Here is a 19,662-nt window from a genome sequence, read left to right as displayed (position 1 = left end):
TGAGGCACTTAGTGCCATGGTCTGGTTGATTGGATAGGGCTGAGTGGTAGGTTGGACTGGATGATCTTGGAGGTCTCTTCCAACCTGGTTGATTCTATGATTCGTTGATTCTATTCTCTGTCCCAGCCCAGACAGAGCAGCAGTTGTTGAATTATGTTCATGTACAAAATGGAATCTCTTCACTGAGCAATGTGGTATTTTCCCCAATTATGCTAAGGCTGCTTTCTGGTTATTCAAGATGGTGTGTATGTGTAACATTTTGTAGTGTATGTGCTCTCATAGACACCATTCCCACCATTTTTATGGTGTCTTTGTGGAGATGAAATTCTTTCCCTTTTTTTATAAAATGTTTCACTCAAATTTCTAGAGTAATAGTTTCAGTGTTACAAATATCAAGAGAGAAAAATACAGCTGAGAAGAAACAAAGCATGAGGTTTTTTGCATACTTTCCAGGACAAAACTGAACTTGTCCCTTCTCTTTATGGTAGCAGTGTTTTATTTGCTTTGTTGTGCATCCTGTTCATGGGAATGAAATCACAGGGCACAACTTGTGCTTATTTCTATACAATCAGCTGTATGGATGCAAGGTACTCTGGGGATGCAGGGAGGAGAAAGCATCTGCAGCTTATAATTTCCATTTACAAAACTGCAGTTCTTCACTAGCTGAGGAAGGATGCAGCATAATGTTCTCGAAAGCAGGCCATTTTTGATTGTTGTGAGAAGATGAAGCTTGACTCTCCCTTTGGCTTTTTAGGAAGCTTAATGCTTTTGTGCTTTCTTCAGCCAAATACTGATAATAGGCTCTATAAAAGAATTTTTGTGCAGTGATTCATTTAGCAATGAAATTGCCTGTAGCAAAAGTGGATTTGACCAAGAGAAAGGTAATATTAAAACAAGTATTTAGATTTATTTTCCCCCTTCTGTTAGGACTGGTCAGAGTAGATAAAAGTCACTAAACACACATTAACATATAAAAATAGAATCACAATGCTGCACTGTTTTCATGCAAAAAATCTTCTAGGACATTGTACCTCTATCAATAGATGCTTTTTTAAGCCTGTTTTTTATGGCAGGTGTTTATGTATAAGGGTTCTTGTCATGCAATCGAGTGAGGTATCCAAATTGTTCATTTTCATTGACATTTCTGCCCTAAAATGAATGCAAATACTTGACCATTGGTTTTTCTGGTTTGTTTTCTTTCAAAAACATTATTTTAAGGTAACTCACCCTGTAGTCATAGTTTCCTAAGTGTTTTTCTGCTAAGCCTGTTACTTGCAGAGGCTGATAGTGGAAATGATAGGGAATATTTAAAATAGATTTCCTTTTCGAAGCTTGTGTGTTGATTATTAAAGCGTGTGAAAGGAGTTCCCTGACCCGTTACAAAATAATTCTTTAGCCAAGGGAAGACATAATGCATTCTGATGACACTTATAATTGCAGTACTTCCAGAACAATTACCCTGGTAGTTCATTTTCATATTGTTGGAAATCGTATTTGCGTGTTGCATTTAATTGAAAACGGCACGCTTTGCTCTATGCACATCTGGAAATACTCACTGGGTTTAACTGGAGAGCAAATGTGTATTTACTTTGCAGGTAAGCAAACATTCAGCTATCCTGACAGGAAAATGTATTTTAATATCACTTGCGTGTGATACTACATCCTTATACAACTTCATTTTTCCGTCTTATAGCCAGTCCAAGTAGCTGTGGATACTGAATGCTAAAGAGTTTACTCAGCATATAAGGTTCCAGTGAATATGAAGTTGTGATTTGTGCCACAGACCGCTTTGTGGTCAAGTGTGGGCCTCATTTACTGATGTTATCTCTCTTCGGTGAAGTTACACAGTTTTGTACCAAGTGAGGTTCTAGCTCAGTACAGAAAAAGGAATCTCTCAGCTTTAAGCAGTTGCCCTTAACAAAACCTTTGCCACTCTTCACTCAGATCTGTAACAGAATACAACCCTTTCCTTTAGCAAAGAGATGTTTGAACTTTTTATATCTGACTGAAGACACTTCATTAATCAAGTGCCAAAACCGCAAGAAGGAAGAGCATCTCTGTGGAGGATGGACAGTAAAGATAATGGGGTGGTGCTTTGGCACAGAAGTCAGATAAAACAAAGGAAACAAATAATAATTTTTAAAAAAGGCTTAAACCACCACCCCCCCCCCCCAAAAAAAAAAAAACCACCAAACAACCAAAACAACAAAAAACCCAAACCCAAACAAAAAAGCAAGCCAGAAAAACTTAAACTGCTGATGTCCGGGTGAATCAGGCTTGTAAGTTAAAGCTGGCACAAAAGCTTTTCCTGGTTTGGGCTTGGGCAGTCTAGAAAGCCTTTTGAATAGTGCTTGTCTTGTATTTTGAGGTTAAATTACCCTGATTAAAAGAAATTATTTGTATGCTTTCTAGATATGTGATTTAACCAGACTGTCTGGGACTAATAAGAGCATTTTTTTGATGTCTGCACATTCTATTTCACAGCAGGAGGAAAGAGCTGTGGCTGCTCTCCTGTTGGATGGGAAAGAGCTATGTAAAGCATGTTGTCACTACTAGGTTTTTTTTTCATTTACACTGGTAATGTTATTGAGGCTAATGATGATGTTTTTACTTAAATTCATAGCTTAGAATGCTATCCAGAGTATGAAACAATTGTTAGATTGCTGCTTATTAACAAGCAGTGATTCTAAGTTGAAATCAGGCTGGATGTGGAAGAATTCTTAGCGTATGGAAATCAGTTTTATCATCTGACCTCAGTTTTTTCTATTGTGTTGCCTTCTGGAAGCTTCTGATTAACAGCTCTGTATAATGTTTTACATTTCAGATAGTTGCAGGTGCTTTGTACTTCTGAATCCTTCTACTGTGCCTTGTCATCAGATAGACCTCTCCTAGCACTGCATGAGGCTACCCTAGTTTAATCTCTGATATGACTAGAATTGGCAACAGGACTGAAGGTTTTTGTTGCATGGGCAGAACTGGAAACTGGAGTGGAATTCCAGTTTCTATGTCCAGTACGGGTCATCATTGGATAGGATCTCATTTTGGTTGTTACCAAGCTGGATGGCAGTAGTTTAGCAGGTAGAAGACGCTGAATACCTTGGTGTTTATTCAGGATAAAAATGTGACCTTGGCTTAAAAAGAAAAAGTACAAGATGAAATTCCATTGCATAAAAGTACTTCTGAAAAGTTAAATGAAAATCCTTTCACACAGATTAAGACTGCTGCCTTTCTCCTCCTTTTTAAACATTTAAACACAGTCTTTACATGATGCTTAAGCTTTCAAGTCAGAGTTACGAGGTGCTTTAGCCAGGCTTGACTCAGAGAAAGAGAACCAAACCAGGACAATAACAAAATGACACGAAGATTGACTTCACTGTACTTGCTGGATGAAGTGAAAACTGCTGAAATATAAATCCCATATCCTGGGATTTCACTGCCTGCTGGAACTAATCTCATTAACTTAAAACCACCTGAGGCTTAAGAGAGATATACACTGCCGTGAGAAATTATATTTATCTCATCCTAGGGGGAAATCCTTTCCCTCCCCCAGCTTACCTTACTTTTGACTTTGTCATTCTTGAATTACCAGGTCATTTCTCCCCCATGGGAAAGTCGTTATAGCTCACAGCAATGCAATTACTGGATGTGAAGTTCACTGTTATATCAATGCTGAGATCACAGTTCAAGGTTTTTCTTCTTAAATAATTTCCTAAAGAAAACAAAGATTGGAATAATATTAGCAGTTTACTTAAGTAAAGCTCCTCCAGAGTTACAGGAAGAGGTTCCAGAATTAAAAACATGGCATAAGAAAAACAGCTTGTTGAAAATATTTAGTTTTTAACTGCTATTGTAAACCAAATGCTGAGTTTTCTTTAACCAGTGCAGTTCTAAAAGGTTGGTTCCCACTGGTGACTGGTAATTGGATGCAGAAATTCCAAGTGGAAGGTTGTCATTTTAAATCCAATGAGTGTTGCCAGTGAAAGCTGTGTAGTTGTGTGGTTTATTGCTGCACTCCCATTTGGACTGAAACTGAATCCTAAATCTACATTCAATACTGAAGTCCAGGAAGTAGACGTACTCCCTTTGACTAGGAAGGGGTTTGGGTCAGGCCTTATTTGATAGTCTCATTGGACTTTGCAGCAAAAAATTACCATATTCAAGTGTCTTTCAACATTGTGCCTACCTGTGAAAAGAGAAATGAATGTGGAGTTATCCATTAATCGGCTCCAACATAGCAGGATATTAACAATCAAAGTAATCTTAAAGCTGAGTTAGCTCTTGAACTCCAAACCTGAGGATTTGATCTCTGAACCAGTATACAGAAAACCTTATGCAGTGAAAGCTCTTTGTGATCACAGGAAGGGGGGTGGGTTGGAAGGGACCCAAAGAGATCGAGTCCAACCCCCTTGCCAGAGCAGGACCATACAGTCTAACTCAGGTCATGGAGGAATGCCTTGTAAGTCTCCAGCAAAGGGGACCCCACAGCTTCTCTGGGGAGCCTCTTCCAGTGTTCTGTGACCCTTACAGTAAAGAAGTTCCCCCTTATGTTGAGGTGGGTTGTCTTGTGATGCAGCTTCCATCCATTGCTCCTTGTCCTATCCCAGGGAGCAAGTGAGCAGAGCTTGTACCCCCTCTCCTGACCCCCAGCCCTCAGGTGTTTAGAAACATTTATTAAATCCCCTTGAAGTCTTCTTTTTGCCAGACTAAAAAAAGCCAGAACCCTCAGCTTCTCCTCATAAGGCAGTGCTCCAATCCCCTAATCCTCCCTCTAGCCCTCTCCTGGACCTTCTCCAGCAGATCCCTGTCCTTCTTAAACTGGATGATCCTAGTTTTTGGCGTGCTGCTTCCAGCAGGTAGCCTGAAGTATGTTTGTGTTGTGGAGGTGGAAGTTAGTTGCAGTAGGGGTTGGGAAGGGAACAGGGTGGTTAGTTGGGGGCTTTTGTTTTGGAAGGATAGGATTTATTTCTATTTGCATATTGGACCTACAATTATGGATTGATTTAGCAATTTCTAGTAACAGATGGATATGAAGTATAATATACTTCATGTTTCCAACAGCATTAGAAATAGCTCAGGTCAGTTTGCGGTGCAGATAATCAGGAGTGTAGTGCTTGTATGTTGTGACTTGGTCAGAAGACAGAATTCCTTGACAAATGGTACAGCAGTTTATGGCATGAACTTTAATTTTATATGCAAAGCAGTAAAATCTTGAAGTTTTGAGAAACCCAGAATGAAATGCACTGAACACTCCAGTGTTTTGTTAGACTTTGTTGTTCCTTGATACTTACCTATATTTTAACATTCCAGTGATCTGCTCTGTGTATATGAATGTGAAAAGATATTTAAGGGACTACAACGTGAAATGTAGTTAAGTGCATTCACATATCTCAATAAGAAATCCATGTGATTTACCTGGCCTATGAAGTGCTGATTGTGTATTGTTGTGAACTTGTCTAGATGGAAGTGAATTTGGCCAACTGCTTTTGTTTAATGTTATTGAACAGTGAATAAATGAGTGAAGGTATGAATGGTTATAGATACTGCATTGCTGAGAAGAGAGCCTAAGGTGGTGTATGCTTGCTGAACTCTAGTGTCCTCTTGCTGAACTCTGATATTCCTTTTCATTCCTGCATAAATAAAGGCAGCATATTCTACTTCATTTAGTGATGGACAGGCTGTTAATTCTTAAAATAGCAAAGGACTAGGAACCTGACACCTTGAATGATTTATGTGTTTTCTTTGTAAACTTGTTTCTGTTTTGTAACCTTTAAAATGAGAGGTTTATGAGTGGCATCATTAAAATTTATGCTCCCTCTAGTATGTGTGTTAGTCATTACTGCACTGCTGTGCCTCCACATCACCTGTTGGAATTATAAAACAACCTTCCTTGGAGTTAAATAGTATTTTTTTTTCCTTTATGGAGTATATTGCCATCTGTATGCTGCCATCCAAAGAGAATTTTGTCAGGCTTGGGGGGCAGACCTGTGCAAACCTCATGAAGTTCAACATGGCCAGGGTTCTGCACATGGGCCAGGGCAACCTTAAGCACACATGCAGGATGATGGGTGGATTGAAAGCAGCAGTACAGAGAAGGAGTTAGGGGTGTTGGTGGATGAAAGACTGAATGTGAGCCAGAAATATGCACTTGCAGCCCAGAAAACAAGTCACATCGTGGTCAGTATCAAGAGAAGTATGGCCAGCAGGTCAAAGGCAGATGGTTCTCTCCTGCAACTCTGCTCTTGTGAGACCACACCTGGATACTGTGTCTGACTGGAGCCTCCATCGTGGGAAAACCACAGACCTGCTCCAGTTAGTCTAGAGGAGGGTCACAAAGTTGGTCAGGGGGCTTAAGCACCTCTTTTGTGAAGATGGGCTGGGAGAGTTGGTTAGCCTGGAAAAGAGATGGCTCTGGGGAGACCTTATGGCAGCCTTCCAGTACTTAGCCTACAGGAAAGATGAGGAGGGACTTTGCATCATGCATTGTAGTGGTAGGATGAGGGGGTTTTAGCTGAAAGAGGAGAGATTTTAGTTTAGATATTAGAAAGTAATTCTGTATTATGAGGGTGATGAGACACTGGAGCGGGTTCCCCAGAGAGGTTGTGGATGCATTCAAGACCAGGGTGAATGGTGTTTTGAGCAATCTGGTCTAGTGGAAGGTGTCCCTGCCCGTGGCAGTGGGGTTGAAACTAGATGATCTTTAAGGTCTCTTCCAACTGAAACCATTCTATGGTTCATTTTGGCTTCATTATTTTTCATTGATTCTTTTATACTAGAGCAGAGGTCAGAATCTGGCCTTTTCTGCCTTTTACCCAGATGTGAAGTGTTGCTAGAAATAACTCTGTATTTCTAAGAACAAAATACAAAGAACATTTACCATAGGGGAATTGATATCAGTCAGAACTACTCATCAGAGAAATTTGAGTGCTTTCTTTTCTGTTAACTCAAGTATATTCAGTAGGTGACTTCATGTTGTGCTAAACTTTGTTACCCTAATTTCAGAATGTTTCAGTGAAGAGTGAGTCTTCAGCAAGAGGAAATATAAACTAATACTGGAAGCGAATCAGAGTCTATATTTCTAATAGAGATTTCTTGTGCATACCAAGATTTTGCAGATGACTTCAAAGTTACACCTTTAATGTGCTTACTCAAATTGAAGGTGCGTTTTTTTTTTCTTCTAGGATATCCTGTCATACTTCTAAGATGTTGTAGGTTTCTTTTGAAGCAAAGGGATCAAATAGAAAATAGAAGTTTTGCTTTAACGGAGATTACTGTACTGGTTCTCAGAAAGTTGTCAAGCAAACTGCTCTAACTGATGAGGATGACCTCTCTTTTAAGATCGAAGTTCTTTACTCAGTTTGTGTAGACAGATCATCCAGCAGACTGTGGTATAGATGAATTCATTGCTAACTCCCTGAGGATGACTTAGCCATATTTCATACAGAGATGGTATGGAGTTGTTTTCTGAAACAGACTGAGCAGATGTTTTAGTTTATTTCATCTTCAACTTGTTTACTTCATGTAAAAGAGCTACAACTGAAGCTCTTCTCAGCAATGCCAGTGTAAGTTTTTTACAGGAAACTTACTGGTTTAATAACAAATGTTTTACTGATGTTAATGTGGAATGAAGTACTAATTTCAGTGCAGCCTGAGGCTACTATGCTATATTCAGTATCATCATCTAATTCCACTGAAACATATATGAACCCGTACTAGGAAACAAGTTTGAACAACAACAAAACCAACAAAATGTTACTGTTGGAAAACTTGAGAATGAACTAGCTGAGATTTGAGGTATGTCAGAGTAAGTGCATTAAATCCTCACACCACTGGCCTTTTCTGGAAATATTTGGTATCATGCTGCATGTTGTTCCAGTTCACCCCTTGTCTGCTTCTGTTCCCAGAATGGTTTTCTCATTGTATTTTCAATACAAGCTTCCTATCATGGTACAAATTTCTGTATTTATGCAATAATGAAAATGTGAACCTCAGAGGTTCCAGTCCTAGGAATTATACTACTGGAAGGGATCCTATTTGGGCTTGCAATATCTTTCAGTATTAACTAAGGTGTGTTGTGGTGTTGGAGAGCCTTGTCATCCCCTCAGCACACACACTGCAACTAGATTTTAATCAAAGCAATACTTTTAAGCTGAAGTTTAATTTGGTCTTTGCTACTTATACATATTTAAAATAGTGAAGGAGTTCCATACATAATGTTAGTGAGTGAAGAAGGTAGAACAAAGAGCTTTGATGCTGATTAGAGGAGGCCAAGTAGAGTTTTTTGTAGGGTTAATGCTTTCCAAATTGGAGGATATAAGATTGAAAGTGAAGGGCATACTCCTTGTTGAGGGAAAGTGGTAGAGTGGTCCTAATGCAGAATCTCATTAAAGCAACTGTCAGGATCCCTCTATTTTGCCATCACCTCCCCTATTCTATAAGAGTCAACTGTCGTTTTGAGTGAGCATACTGCCAAAGAGGCATTTACAAATAAATGAAAAATGTCACAATTGATTTAGCTCCTTTCAGAGTACTCTGTGTCAGCTTTGTCACAAACCCTTTGTTATTCTCTTCATCAGATCTCTTGTCTGGACATTGGAAATAACTTTGGACGGTTCTGAGTTTCTTTCTGGTGACCAGAGTAAACTCCTTGGATGATAACTTCTCCTTAACATTTATGCAATGGTTAAATAATACTGACTTTTCAGTGATTATAAAGGATGAAATGCTAGAAATTCTTAACAATTACCTGATGAATGCATATCAAAGCAACATAATATCATCCATACTTAGGAATGCTATTAATATAGCAGATTGATTTCTTAGTTTCTCCTATAGAAATACTTGTGGACTATGGTAATTACTTTGTGAATGTTGCATGCAGCAGTAGCCACAGAAAATATAGATAACTGTTTGGTTATTTATTTCTAAAGAATACGTACTTCTAAGCTGGTCATGTTCTTTTCTTCAGGATTTATAACTTCTTATTCTCTTTCAACATGTTACATGGTTGTTATAGTGCATATTGCTGCTTGTAAACATGTTGAAAGGTAAGCTGCTTTTCTTCTGTATTCGCTGGCTCAGTAAGTGGGCAATATCAGTAAAGCCCTTTTAATACAGAAGTGTTAGCTTAAGAATGGATATCATCATTTCATTATAAGAAATACTTGATATGGTATTAGATACAGGAAGTATCTCACTTGCTATCACTTCTAGAAAAAGAAATCTTAGTTACTTTCTTCTTTAACTTCAGTTTTGTGATAGCAATTGAAAAATCTATGGAGTTGTGGTGGTTTGGGAGTTATCTGCCCTCCCAGTCTTATGAAATCACCCAGACTAGACTCAGACAGGCTGAAATTTAAGGAATGGAGCTTTATATTTACAGCTTAGCACAATATAGAGGCAGATATTTACAAAATATCACAAATATATACAACTATATATGTATAGAAATATACAAGCTAAAGATAATACAGAGACACAATGCCCTGCCCAGAAATCAGAGTCCTCAGGAGGGGCTCCCAACCACACTTCCACCTTCTTTTCACCCTTCTACCTTATCCCAGAGTATACCTTACATGCCAGGTGAGTCTGGGGGATCGGCAAGGAGGGGTTAGAAAGCAGAAGGGTTAGTTACATGGAAGAAGTCCAGTGCACCCGCTGAGACACACACACACACTCACTTTCCCACTCTGTCTTATCTGTGTTTTGTGTTCTTGTTCTTATCTCAGCAAGCCTATGAGTGAAGTGGACATCGCCATTGTTTCCTTTTCATAGCCTATGATCTAATTTCTCTCGTGAAAGTATTCCAGTTTGCCCCAGACTAGCACAGGAGTGTTTCACTAAACTGCAGTGAAAGAAATTTCATTTGCATGTGTATAAATGCCCATGATCCTTTACATAGGAGTTGCAGGTTTTTAATGAACAGGCCTAGAGTGGTGGGTTTTTTGGTTTGAGTGTTTTTGGGTTTTTTGGTTGGTGTCTTTTTTGTGTGTGTGTGCTTCTTGCTTTTTCTATGATGTTCAAGAATTGTAACCTGCAAATAGTAATAGAACAAGAGTTTACCATGTCTTACTAATTCAAAGTAAATTCACCCTGTACAAAAAAAAAAAGCTGGGGAAGGACTTTTCAGGCTATCAGGGATTGACAGGACTAGGGGGAATGGTGAGAAGCTGGAGGTGGGTAGGTTCAGAGTGGAGGTGAGGGGGAAGTTGTTCACCATGAGAGTGATGAGAGCATGGAACGGGTTGCCCAGGGAGGTGGTTGAGGCTTCATCCCTGGAGGTGTTTAAGGCCAGGCTGGCTGAGGCTGTGGGCAGCCTGCTCTAGCGTAGGGGGTTGGAACTGAATGATCTTTGTGGTCCCTTTTAACCCTGACTGATTCTATGATTCTGAGAACTGCTGTTTTACCCATTTGTAAAGGGGTTCCTCAGGAGCAATTCCAACACTTCTTGCAATCTGGCAAGCAGCACAAAGTCTCTATTTCAGTGCATGTTACTTTTTGTCACAGCATATTTTAACAATTACTGCGTTTTATCACTCACTATTCCTAATAACAGATAATTATAAGCAGGAGAGCTGAAGAAAATCACATTGCTGTCATTTTTGTACTCTCAAAACTCCTAGCAAGAAGCAAACTCTTTAAATGGAAAACAAGGACACTTTACAAAGTCACCTGCTGTATCTGCAGATTTCTCTTCTATTCCTTTTTCTTCTGGGATTGTAATGGAGCCTGGTTACCTCTATTTCTAGCACAGCAGAGGTTTCTCTACATTGGTATGTGCATGTTTGTCAGCTCTTGAAGCATTTTTAATGTTATATTTCAAAGCTAGCTTTTAATTACACTAAAGGTATAACTTTAAAATGAAATAAGCTGAATTTGTTTTAAAGTGGGTTTTTAAATGAATAACTGACATAACTTTCCTGAAATTTTAGGGGTTTTTTTGTTGTTTTCTTTTGTTCTTTTAGCTGGAAATCAAACTTTGTTCACTGAAACTACTTAAGAACACCCATAATTTGTGTATTGGACACTATTTCATAGAATCAATCAGGGTTGGAAGGTGCCACAAGGATCATCTACTTCCAACCCCCCTGTCATGGGCAGGGACACCCTACCCTAGATCAAGCTGTCTAGAGCCTCATCCAGCCTGGCCTTAAACACCTTCAGGGATAGGGCCTCAACCACCTCCCTGGGCAACCTATTCCAGGCTCTTGCCACTCTCATGCTGAAAAACTTCCTCCTCACATCCAGCCTGAACCTGCCCATCTCCAGCTTTGCTCCATTCCCCCTAGTTCTGTCACTCCCTGATATCCTGAAAAGTCCTTCCCCAGCTTTTTTGTAGCCCCTTTTCAGATACTGAAAGGCCACTATAAAGTTACCTGGGAGCCTCCTCTTCTCCAGCCTGAACAGCCCCAACTCTTTCAGTCTGTCCTCATGGGAGAGGTGCTCCAGCCCTTTGATCTTCCCAGTGGCCTTTCTCTGGACATGCTCCAGCCTGTCCACATCCTTCTCGTAACTGGGGCTCCAGAACTGGATACAGCACTCCATGTTTGTGTGTCAGCATAAACTTTAGGGCAAAGCTCTCTAAGCCAATCCCTAATACTGTGTTATGAGCTATGGGCTGCCTAACCTTGCTTTTCTGCTGTTTGTATTGGAAGAAATTCTGAGAGGTGAATCTAGTATAAAGACAGAAAATTAGTTCTGTCAGTGTGAAAAATGGTGACATAATATCAATGGATAAATAACAACTTGAACATCCTGCTATGTGTAATTAATTATTATTACTGTTAACTAAGGAAGAAAAATGTAAATGAAAAGAAGTAGAATTCAGTGCTATCCGCTCCATGCATGCCCCAAATCCTTCCTCCCCCCACCATATGACTTCAGCAGTACAGAAAATTATTTTGAAGTAAATCTAAATGGAAGTCTGTAGCATTTCAAATCTAAATGGGGCATGCACTCATGAGTAAAGCATTGCTGTAGAGGGAAATCTAGAACACTTCCATAATGCCTCGAAACAATAGCAAGGAATTGGCTAAATATGACTTGGCAGATTTGCAGAAGCTTAGACTTTTGGTCACCAAATCTCTGCATATGAGCATGATATTTGTTTTCATAATGTTACAGATGTTCATTTCTCCTGGCATCTTACACAGCGCTGGGCATACTCTGATGTGTAGTTATGCAGATGTAAATCTGTGTGCCAGCTGATTGCATATATTAAAATACTTCCATATATTAGTCTGAAGCATAAGATTTTTCTCAACTGCTGGATATCCCTACAAGCAATGGGCAAAATGTGCTGGTTAGCAAAATTGCCATGAGTTAGTATATAACTTTAGTTGGAGGTTGTCTAAGATCTCCATCCACTAAGGAACACACAATAATGGAAGAAAGAGAAACATTGAACACCATTGCTTGTTTAGCTCACTTAAGGCACTTGCAGGTAGGCAATGGAATGGTTGGGGTTGGAAGGAATCTCCAATGGCCATCTAATACAAGCAACCTGCAGTGAACAGAGATGTCATACTTTGCTAGATCAGGTTGCTCAGAGCCTTGCTGAGCCTGAGCTTCAGTATCTCCAGGAATAGGACCTCAACTACCTTGCTGGGCAACCTGTACCATTGTCCACCATCCTTATAGTAAAGAACTTGTTCCTAACATCCAGTCTAAATCTACTCTTCTCTAATTTGAAACCATTGCCTCTCGTCCTATCAGTACAGACCTTTGTAAACAGTCCCTGTTCAGCCTTCTTGTAGGCCACTTCAGGTCCTGTAAGGCCACGATTAGGTCTCCTTGGAGCCTTCTCTTGTCCAGGTTGGACAACTCCAGTTCCCTCAGCCTGTCCTGAGCCACATAGCATTAACTCCAGTGAGAGTCCTACCTGGTATTGGGCCGGAGGCAGTGCTATACTGCTAATACATGTTTCTACTAAACTTGTTTTCAGCCAGGAACTGAATCTTTCTTAATCACTTTGTTCTTCAACTGTAAATGAAAATGTTAAAGCTATTTAAATTTCAGTTTAACAGATTGTGGTTTCCTTCACCAGTAGTTAGGCATATCTATTTATGATGACAGTTACTTGTTGGTTTCTGAACCCAGAATATTCCTTCAGCCTCTCTTCATGCACAGGTGTCACTTCTCCTGTTTAATAAAGATGCTGTATTTATAGGTCCTGGGGTCATGCTGGTCTCATATTTCAGCAAGATGAATCACAGACCCTTCCCAATTCCCAAATAGATGTCTTTTTATGGCGTAAGATGGCTTTTCCATATACAAAGAGAAAGACAGCTGAGGAAATGGAGAAGTAAGGGAGAACAAACTGCTCAAATGGTGAAAGATAAGATTTGGAGGAGTTATCATTCCCGACTTTGCCAATTAAGTTGTTACAACTTCACTTTTAGAAGGTGCATTTCAAAATCCTTGTTCGTTAAAGTCAGGCCAGTTTCTAGCAACTCTTCTGATTTGCAGCTTTTTATTCTTTGAGTGTTTGTGTTATTCCATTGACTTCAGGGAGATCATGTTTAGACTAAAGAAATTGTTCCTCTACTCTTTGTATCTGAGTAGTTTGCTGGTTTGCTGCATTTGCAATAAGAAGTGAGAACCTGGTTTTACAGATTTTATAGTGATATTAGTTCCTTCACCCAAATGTGAGAAGCCTGCTACTTTTCTTTCTCCCCCTGCTGTTTTTGATTCATGTTTTTCCTGCACCTTAGGATCAGCTGAGGCTTGACAAATGCAAGTGTTCTTACAACCTGTCTTCAAGTCGTACTTCAGATTTTTCTCTCGCCTCCCTGTGCAATAAGAAATATCTGTTCAAATGTTTTTACAGTTTCTTTATGATAGGCATTTCAGATACCTACTGCTGAATAAATAAAACTACCTTCCTAGCTTAAGGAGCCTGGGATTTTTTTTTTTTGTTCATTTGTTTCTCAAGATCTGTTGCAGTACAGAATGTGTTTGGTTGTTATCATAGTAACGAAGTTGCCCTGGCATTGAAATGAGAATGTAATTAAAACTATTTTTACTTTTCTCAGGACTTGGAACAAACTGTTACTTAAACCTTTTCTTAGAGGTATTACACCTAACAAGCTCTCTTGAGAGGCATGGCAGCAAAGCAGCCAAGCTATCAAGAAAAATACCAAATGGCTGCATTCCCTGGGGTTTGCTTAAATTTGAAAGTAGATAGGAACTGTGAAGAAATATAATGCAATCTGGTAAAGAAGCTGCAACATAACTCCAGTGGCCTCAGACACTGTAATGTACCAATATAAAAATTGCACATTAACCTGCAGTGTAGGTAACATCATAAAACACTCTGTAGTTGCTTAGCTTACATTTGTCCTTGATACATCATCTTCAATGTCTTGTGATGTTGAGATCAGTTTGTGCTGTAAACTCTGTGAAATGGAAACCAGATCTTTTTGCCTGCTGTGGAAAAGACCCTGTGAACATTTCCGGGTCATGTTAGATTATGAGATGCTAAATGCAAAGCGACCGCTTGGCTGAAACAGCAATCAAATGATGTTGTCTTCTTGGTCTTAGTTTTATGAAAGGTGAAGGTTCACTAAGCCACTAAAGCCACTTGTGGTCTGAGGTTTTCTTTCTCTGCCCACATGGGAGTCATAATGCTGGTCTTCTAGGATATGAAGGCAGTGGAGGGGAAAAGAACTGTTCTTGGGTGCTTCAAATGTTGGCTATTCCCTATATATGTATATATAATCTGCCATGATTGTTGATGCATGCAGAATTTGGTTTATTGTAATCTTTTGTCAGGCTTTGCAAATGTCTTCCAATGTAGCATCAGTAGCAATGATTTTTCAGTCAGTTCTTTCTACTTCTGGAACTCAGGCTCAGATGTAGCAATTATTTTGTTTGTTGTTTTATGGAGAAGCTTGATAGAGAATTTGTGATTAAAAAATGTGCTTACATTTGAGGAAATAAAAGTTTTCCAAAAAGTAGTGTTCTACCCAATTACTTCTGCTGGCTTTCGAAGGATTCCAGAAAAGATGACACCCTAAGCAGATCCTCTTAACTAAGAAAGAATGCAGCTCTCCAGTGAATTATCCAGAGAGTCGTGGTTCTTCTTGTGTCTCCTGTTCAAGAAGGTGTAAACCAGTCTGTAGTGTCAGTAGGCTTTAAATGGGGACAGACTGCTGAAAGAGTGCTCTGTTATTCAGTCAGCCAGGTAGGCATCATTAGTGATGGTTTTTTAAAGAGTGCCGACAGAAATGAAGCTCTCCAATGGAATTGGAGAAAAAAAAATGCAGGATTATATTTGGAAGGAGAAATAGAGAGAAGACACTACACAGCAAATACAGCACCCATGGCAAACTGCCTTGAATTTTCCCCCAACCCAAAACTAAACCTGTACTCCCCAGTGCCTCAATCCTCCCTGTCCCCCAGCGCCTCCACCATCCAAGAGGCCTAAACACAAGCCTCTGGAGGCCCCAGAAGGGGCTTGCTGCTAACCTGTTTCTCCTGATGAAGCGGCTCCTGACAGACATAGGGCTGGAGGAGGAGGGGAGAGTGAGCTGGCCTTGCCCTGTGTTTATAAAGACATAGCAGAGTTAGGGGATTGAATAACAATGTTCTAGTCCCCAGAAGATTTTTTTAACCCTTTAGTTCTTAATCTGGGACGTGATCCAGCTTCTGTATTGCACCATCCAAAAGGCAGATTCAACCCTGATGCGTAAGGTGGGCAATGTGAATCACATTCTGTGTGATGTCTTTTCAAACCTTTTGCAACAGGAAACCAATGAAATCATTTTGTTGTCTTGCTCTAGTGTAAGGAAAAATGGTGTCTGCATAAGAAACTATAAACTCAGAAATATTGTAGAGAGTGGCTCAATATGAGCCAGCAGTGTGCCCAGGGGGCCAGGAGAGCCAATGGCAATCTGGCCTGGATCAGGAACAGTGTGGCCAGTAGGACAAGAGAGGTTATTCTGTACTCAACACTGGTCAGGCCACACCTTGAGTGCTGTGTCCAGTTCTGGTCTCCTCAATTCAAGAGAGATGTTGAGGTACTGGAAGGTGTCCAGAGAAGGGCAACAAAGCTGGTGAAGGGCCTGGAACACAAACCCTATGAAGAGAGGCTGAGAGAGCTGCAGGTGTACAGCCTGGAGAAGAGGAGGCTCAGGGCAGAGCTCATTGCTGTCTACAACTACCTAAATGGAGGTTGTAGCCAGATGGGGGTTGGTCTCTTCTCCCAGACAACCAGCAACAGAACAAGGGGACACAGTCTCAAGTTGTGCCGGGGGAAGTCTAGGCTGGATGTTAGGAGGAAGTTGTTGGCAGAGAGAGTGATTGGCCTTGGAATGGGCTGCCCAGGGAGGTGGTGGAGTCACCATCCCTGGAGGTGTTCAAGCAAAGCCTGGATGAGGCACTTAGTGCCATGGTCTAGTTGATTGGACAGGACTGGGTATTAGGTTGGACTGGATGATCTTAGAGGTCTCTTCCAGCCTGGTTGATCCTATATCCTATGACTCTATGGTTAAGGAGCATATGTGTGTATACACAGGATTATTTGCCATGTTTCTATAGGCAACTTCTCCATCCCTTTTTTCTTTCATTTTCTCTGAAAGTCAGTCTGGAACAATAGACTTTGGGAAGAAGTGATCTAATTCCAGTACAAGGTACTGAAAAAAGGGATCTTTGTAGTCCATTGGTTCTATATGCAAGATTCCTACAACTATAATTTTAATGACTGTATTAAAATGTCATTGGAGTGTTTAGTAACTACTCTTCTATGATCCATTAATTATAATAGATGAAATTAGGTATGAAGAGACTTTGTTCTCTGAATTGCAGAAGTCTGACTTTATTTGCAATAACTGTCATCCTCATTTTCTGGTCTTTAAATGATCTGGTTTGATAATGTAACAAAATTGATGATTCCAGTGTCTTAAATTAGTATCAATAAAACCCAGCATGTGTAGAATGGGAAATATTTCATTTTGGAACAAACTCTATTGTTGGTACTATATTGCATCAGTCTGTTGTCTTGCAACAAATTGATATGAGTTTAAATCATATAACCTGCAGGTTGCTAATACTATGGCACTAGTTTGCTGTATTACTAGTTTAGGTGTTATCTTATTTACAACATATTGGTCACCTTCAATGAGTTTACTTCTAACTTGGAGCAGGATAACCAAAAGTTCAGGTTCTGAGCATTATTGATCAGGTTCTAAAGCAGGTTATCTTTATTAAAGAGATAGATATGCATGCTAATTTTGTTCTCATTTCTGGCTGAATATGACAGTTAAACTGCCTGAATCTTTCTTTCTCCACTCTTAGACATCCGCATGGGAGACGGAGTGAGACCAACTCTTGCCCCCTTTTCAGGGAGGACAGGGAAACAAAACAAATAGGTGGTCTGCTGCATGTGTACTGGGGTTGTGATCATGGCTCTAATATTTTGATACTGCTCTCTAGAGCAGTCTTACTATTTTAAATTGGTGACCTCTCCTGTCTCTGTGTGTGTTACAGAATTTCTGTTTTACAGGAAAACAAACAAGCCCTGCATGCTCAACTGCCTCTTTGTTCCTGCTGTTAGTTCTTGACATAACAAAATGCTTGGACCCGTCTGTATTGTGGCACAACAGAGCATGAGAAAGTTATTTTACCCTTCAGTCAACTTCACTTTTGCAAGAAGCTCTACATAAAGGCACAGAAAGAAGTTTCTGATGCCTGTCACTTTTTCTGTTGCATTTCATTAATGTTATGGATATTACACTGATGTTACAATTTGTGGCATTCTGCCTTAGATTCTACCTAGTTCATTTAAAATTGGTTTCTGAGTTGGATGGAGTTTGTTGTGTTTGTATGTTGGTTTTTTTAATGGTTTATGGCTTGAGTGAAGATTGAAAGTTGGCATCATGAAAGATGATGGCACAAAAAGAGAAATTTTGTGTCAAAGCTCCCATCCTGAGGTAGGAACAGTAGAGGCAAACTGTTCCCTAATACTATTTCTTGCATCTTAAACATTTCAAATGTAGTTCTGCATCCTTTCCAAAAATCCAGATAGCAAAAGCTACTTGTGTTATTACTGTTCTGAGTGTTAACAAACTTGTGATTCTTCTGGTGTAAAATGGCACAGTTGATCTAACCCAATCAAATCACAAGACATCGATTTCCACAGGAGGTGCAGCTGGCCTGTGGTAAACCTGGGATTGTGCTGTGGAAGCTTGTTTGATGTTCAGTGCACTGCACAATTGCACAAAATGGGGTCTTCTGCAGGGACTGTAGATGTGCACACTTTATTCTGCCAACTGCATGCTCCTGTTGTTACTGGAAGTGTTATTCTGGATGCTTTGTTGTAAAAAGTTTATTATTTTCTCACAATCAGCACATTTTTTCTCTCCTGTGCCTTGTGTTTCCAATTAACATTTCAAAATCACTGCCTGTCCTCTGTTCTGGATAATCTGTGCTTGTTTGCATTCCAGTAGCACACCTCTACTGCAAATGCAGTGGCAATTAGTATTATTTTCATTAGTTAAAAAAAAATAGTCTCCGTGTATGGGTTTGTTCTCAAACCATCATATATTCATAAGTGTTTTTTTCTGACACGTTTTGCATCTTAAGAGCTGGATTAAACAAAAGTTTGAAACTCTGTTTAGGCTGAGTAAGCAGATATCTTTGCTCTCTTACAGCTTTATGCAGCAGTGTAGAATTAAAAGAGGCAAGCAGTAATAAATATCTCAAAAGACATCTCTTGTTAAAATGTGTGCTTTACCTCAAAAAGTATTCCTAATCTGCAGATGCCCTGTTTGCTCTTAAATTACCAAATCACATGCAAGTAAGAATTTCAAAGGCAAAGGTTAGTGAGTAGAAATATTTTGCTGCCTTTTGCTTGCAATTTTACTTCAGTGCTTTTTAGTTATTTATTTATTTTCCCCTTCAACTTGATCATCTAAAGTATTTTCAGTGCTGAAGTATGGGGTGAGATAAAGGCAAATTATAGGTAAATGCTTTCTTTGTGAAAGAAAAGCTTTATCACTAAACTTTGCTTTCAAAATATTCAGAAACATCCAGTTTGCTCAAGAAAATGTCTCTTTAGCATATGCTCATCCTTATTTTATGAAAAACAGAAGTATTTATCTTTTATGAGTAGGAGTAAGATATGACTTAATGCATTGCAGTAAGCAAGATGTGAAGCAGAGATCACACAATCACAGAATCATGGAATGTTAGGGGTTGGAAGGGACCTACAGAGGTCATTGAGTCCAATACCCCTGGAAAAGCAGGATCACGTAGGACAGGTAGCACAGGAATGCATCCAGGTGGGTTTTGAAAGTCTCCAGAAAAGGAGATTCTACATCTCTGGGCAGCCTGTTCCCCTTGCTGTAAACTGTCTCCTTGAGGTGAAACCCCCTGTATTCTAGCTTGTACCTGTTGTTCCTTGTCCTGTCATTGGGCACCACTGAAAAGAGAACATAATCTTCATCTTGACATCCACCCTTCAGAGATATCTAAACATTAATGAGGTCCCCTCTCAGCCTTCTCTTCTCAAGACTAAACAGCTCCAGTTCTCTCAGAGATATTGTAAATAAACATGTTTGTGCCAAAGCAAATGAAAAAGAGGAGACTACTACTATTTTTTTTTTTCAGAAGACATCAGGCTAACTGCAGCAAAATAAAGGCTGTATTTTGAGATGAGTTCATTTG

The 19,662-nt window shown here is 39.7% G+C and overlaps 1 long non-coding RNA gene across 3 annotated transcripts in view; it reads left to right on the top strand.

Annotated features, from left to right (window-relative positions):
* Positions 1-19,662, top strand: part of LOC135186787 (uncharacterized) — a 192,514-nt gene that overhangs the window by 50,370 nt on the left and 122,482 nt on the right. The window contains exon 5 of one of the 3 annotated variants that reach the window (XR_010307097.1): positions 13,710-13,956. The exons of the other annotated variants lie outside the window; for them this stretch is intronic. This is a non-coding gene — a long non-coding RNA (uncharacterized LOC135186787). Of the gene's footprint in view, positions 1-13,709; positions 13,957-19,662 lie in introns of those variants that run through there. 3 annotated transcript variants of the gene reach the window in all.

This window comes from Pogoniulus pusillus, chromosome 26 (genome assembly GCF_015220805.1).
Source record: "Pogoniulus pusillus isolate bPogPus1 chromosome 26, bPogPus1.pri, whole genome shotgun sequence".
Classification (NCBI taxonomy): domain Eukaryota; kingdom Metazoa; phylum Chordata; class Aves; order Piciformes; family Lybiidae; genus Pogoniulus; species Pogoniulus pusillus.
The sequence above is the reverse complement of the archived record's forward strand: the minus strand, read 5'-3'. Positions and strand labels throughout refer to the sequence as shown.